This window comes from Pinus tabuliformis, chromosome 3_1, assembly GCF_031772625.1.
Source record: "Pinus tabuliformis cultivar Carrire ecotype Pingquan chromosome 3_1, CPIR1, whole genome shotgun sequence".
NCBI classification, from domain to species: Eukaryota; Viridiplantae; Streptophyta; class Pinopsida; order Pinales; family Pinaceae; genus Pinus; species Pinus tabuliformis.
Window position 1 is genome coordinate 570,873,033 of NC_142301.1, and position 4,888 is coordinate 570,877,920.

Sequence of the window (4,888 nt, forward strand, 5' to 3'; positions counted from 1 at the left end):
GAAAGAGCTAAAAAGCATGGCAATTTCATTGCTTTTTCCCTAGGGAACTCAAGGAGGAGCTTGGAAACCCTAACTCAATTGCTACATAAGCAAAGTTAGGGCTATGGTGATAGAGGTTAGAGCATTTGAAAGGATAGCCTACTTGACTATTGAGCATTGTCTCATATCATAAGAAGTTGGAAAGAAGGGAGAGAGAGAGAAGCTGAAGGGGCAAAGGAAGGCTGATGCAACAAATGGTTGTAATCACTCTTCCAATATTAATATAGAACTATAGTTGTACTATCTACTCTATGGTGTCGGTACTATCATTCATTAAGTTGTTTGTTGAATACCTGTTTGCATGAGTAGCTTAGTTGTATGCAATTATATGTTCTTTATGTATTCATGTATTAGTTATTAGAGTTGTATGTTGTGATTACACTTGTCTCTTGTTTATGCAGGACTTGATCTGGAGGTGGCTCAGGGTACTTACAGCTAGCTGCATTTGTGCTCTCTAGCAAATCTACATAGAGGCTTAAGGTAATCTACTTCTCATACTTTTATAGTTAGTTATTGTTTATGAACATGCATGTAACTTTTTGACAGTTGCAGATAATCTTATAGTCTGTCGAAGGTTCCACGAAGACCTTTGAGGGTATCTTCTTTCTCCATACATTGTGAATTTTGCCCCATAGTAGAATTGGTGACTCCACTGGGGACTATACATCTAGTTCCTAATTTTCCTAGACAGTTCTTGGTTTTCTCCTCCTTCTAATAGCTCCCTATACTTTTACAATCCCTTTCTGACCCACCAAATATCTTGCTGCATCATTCCTACAAGTATTCATCTCTGAATCTAATCTAGAAAACCCTCTTTTTGACTAATTTCCTACACTAACACACTTTAGTGGACTACACAAAGCTTTATAAAGCACCGTGTCTGCTTACAGGGAGTGTTAGTGGACCTATTAACTCTCTGTAGCCACTGTTACAGAGCGTTAGTCTTCCAATAACTTGATTTTTAGCTATGTCTGTAAGCCAAAAGGGATAGGAAACTTTCTCATGGACTGAAAGAAGATCTGTAACTACATTTTGCAAGAAAAATTGGTGTCCTAAAAAGTTTTTTTTTGGGAAATAGGTTTTGTTTTTCTTTCTTAAAATCATTTTTACGAAAGAGAGACCCACATTTTTTATTCATCCTTCTATTTAGCTGGTTAAAAGTTGCTCTATTTTGGTTTCAAGTAGTTGTTAAGAAACATTGGAAAGAAGTCCTTTGGTTATGCATGTGTTAAATGAATAAGATGCATGGAAAGAGTATGAATATGTGAAAAACTCTTACCTATGGAATACAATTTGTTTTCATCGAATTGAATTTTTTTTAAAGCATTGTCTTTTGCATGATTTATTGAGTTAAGAGTCTCATCACATTTCATACGTCAACTCCCCTACTGATGACAATAATCAAGTACACATAAAATTTACCTAAAATCAATCAGCAACTCTTTATTGAGCAAACAAACATTAGTGCAGGCTAGGATCTTGGGCTAAGCAGTGTGAGTAAACTGCCCAAGCTTGAAAAACCAAACTAGTGTCATTAAAAGAGAGAAAAATTCCTTCTGTACTCACACTACCTGGATCACTCCAGTAAAAGCAGAGCAAAATATGAGACAACATCGGACTGTAAGTGAAGGTAGCCCGCGTTCTCTTACAACTCCTTTGGGTATTCTATGTATTGGGGATCCCTTCAGGGATTTCAGAGCTAAGGCAGGGACTCAGGTATCCTACCCACATAGCGTATTGTCTACGAATATGTCCACCCTAGTGGTCTCTGTGATCTAAGGTATATTTAGTGGCCAAACCTTTAGATACTTACACAAGGTGACTGAGACGGGCTATCCTGGTACCTAACACGGACGGATCTACTCTATCTTCAGTTTTGGGAGGGTGATCATCTTCACGAGAGTACTTGGCCCCTCAATCTAATGTTCGGGTGAAGCTCTATAGTAACCGTAACCATACATCTGGCCAACCTTCTCTAGTATTCATTGAGATACTGGGTTTCATCTCTAGTGATCAGTGCTTATCAAATAGGGTAATTTCCCTCTATTTGCTGATTAATCAACTTAGTGTATTTTTTATATTCTTTTTAGGCACCCATGTGTTATCATTTTTAGACTTTAACAAATATCATGATAAGACTTATTGATAAAAGTTAAAGGTCACTGTGGCTACATCTGGCCCTCGTTGACAATCTAGACGATTGCTAGGTGTTATAGACATTTTTGGGCACTGCAACCCCAATCATAAATGTCCATAAACTTAGGGCTCCTAAGTCCCTAAAAGTGTTGTTCTATACCCTAAAGGAACAAGGTCAGCTGATTACATCATCTCCTAGAAGTTCTCCACGAAAAACTGCTCAGAACTGGTCAAAACTGGACCATACAAGCAGCTCAGTGCAAAGGGTGCGATGCATCTCACCTGCTCAGTGTAAATGGTGCGATGCATACTGTAAATCCCTTATGTAGGGTGCGATGAGCGAGAGTAGACAAATGGAAGAGACAATTTGCAAGGTGGATGGTCATGGAATCTTCCAGAAACTTCTCCAGTGACACTTGCCTCTCTGAATTCACCCAGGGATGAGTAAGAGATCATGAATCTCCAAGTGGAACCAAGAACTATCAAAGAGAGGACACTAATCAAAATCCCAAAAGCTAACTCACACCCCTGCAAACATCTATATATGGATCCCTCATCCTAGAGATCCAGAGGCTGGAATCTTGTATTTTGTAAGTGTTGTTGGTTTCTTGGTGGAACATCATAGTGTTGTTGGTTTCTTGGTGGAACATCATAGTGTAGATGTGATGGGTATAGACCGAAGGGTGGACTCCTTTCATCTCCTTATAGCTCCAAGCGAAAGCATCTAGATGACTGACCAATAGACTATACAGCTCCTTTTCCTGGGAAGGAGATAGGGAGGAGCTGATCTTTAACGATCTCTTAGGGCCAAACTCCACATTTTTGATCCTAGGAGAGAGTGGATCGGTCACGCAAAGGTCCACTAAGGTGCTGGCTTGAGCATCTTCCACCAATTTCTCTAAGGACAATGCATTGGGAGGCAGATTCTGAATCAAGGTCTCAATCAAATCATCCTCAGTTTGGGGACCTCCCCTGGTGGTCTCTAAGGTGCACAAGGGTGCAGAGTACACCTCATCCTCTTCTCCTTCTTCCAACCAAAGTGGTAAGTCATGCTCTAATAGAGGTTGGGCAAGAGGGTATAGGACTAGCTGCTTGGACATAGGACCATTTTTGATGGTCATGTTCCCTGCTTGGCAGCTTATGTAAGCATCCGCAGTGGCTAGCCAAGGTCTTCCCAAAATAAGGGGGTATCCGGTAAGCTTTTCCTTTGGCTGAAGAACCAAGAAGTCCGCAGGATACTCCCAAGAGTCAACAGAGACCAAGACATCTTCCACAATCCCCTCGGGAGTCACAGTGGAGCGATTGGCCAACTACAATACTGTTGAGGTCTTCCTTAAGGAGCCCTGAAGGTTGAGTTTGAGCATGGTATCCCTGGTCATCATATTAATGGCAGCCCCTAAATCAATCAAAGTGTGGGGTATGATGGTGCCATTGATGTGGACATCAACTACAGGACTCCCAAGATCCAAATACTTTGGACAGATTACTTGCCCCAACATAAGATCAGACAGTTGTCCTATGACATTGATGGTTGAGGCATCTCTTTTTCGCCTGCCTGTGTGCCTGAAACACTTTTCCTTAACCAATTTGTTGTATATCGGTACATATTTGATGGCTTGGAGAAGTGGTATTCTCACACACAATTGTTTGAGTTCTCCTAGAAGCTCATTCTCCTCTGGGTCGGGTTGTGTGGTTACCGTTAGTCTCTCAGGAAAGGGTGGAGTGGCCTTGGGTTCACTTTCCTGTTTGTCTTCCTCGTCCTCTAAGGGAGGAGGTTGGCGATCCAGAAGAGTCTTCCCGGATCGCAGGTTGATCTCCTGGATCTCCACAGCATAGGTAGGGCAGGTTGTTTCCCCGGTATATACCTGCTGGGCCTGTCGGTTGTTGGGGTTCAGGTTCGGTTGAGCAGGCATTTCGGGTTTTCTCGGAGGAGCAAGAGGTAATGGTTGTGGCTGAGCTGGTCGTGGAGGGAAAATGGCGGGAGGAGTGTTGTACTGGGGCCTCCACCCCAGTTGAGGCACATTCCACTGATGTTGTGGCTGGACAGGTTTGTGAAACGAATGAGTAGTGGGCATAGTATGGTATTGAGGTGGGTAAGACCATGGAGGAGGCACAGACCAGGGAGGATGAGCAGGGGGCCCCCAAGAAGGCATAGGAGCAGATTGGTTGGGGCTATAATAAGCTTGGGATGTCCCTTGCATCCCCCACTGGTAGGGTCTAGGTCCATGCGGCCTTATTTGATTGAGGAGGTAGAGAGGTTCAGTGGGTTCCTTAGTTCCTTGTTACATGGCCTTAAATCCAGGTAAGGTTGGGCATTGGTTTGTGGGGTGGTTCTCCTCACAAACGAAGCATACCTCTACCAAGTGTAAGGGACACTCGTTCTTAGAGTGCTTCCTTGTACACCTAGGACAGAAGATGGCCAAAGCACTCTCAGCTTCCTATTTCTTTTGCTGGATCCGGAATGTATCAAGTTGCATGGCAATGGTCTGTCTCACCTCACTTTTGAGGTCCTCCAGCTGATTAACAAACTCATGCTTGGAGAAAGTAGCACTAGCTATTGTAGGGAAAAGTATCTGACTCGGATGACCCTATCCCACTCTAAGGGTGATAGTACCTTAGCAACAACTGTAAACAAACTACTTAAGGTTTACTTCTTTATGAAAGCAAAAGAGAGTGGAAAAATGCACTAACCGTTGCCTTGCGCTTAATGTCG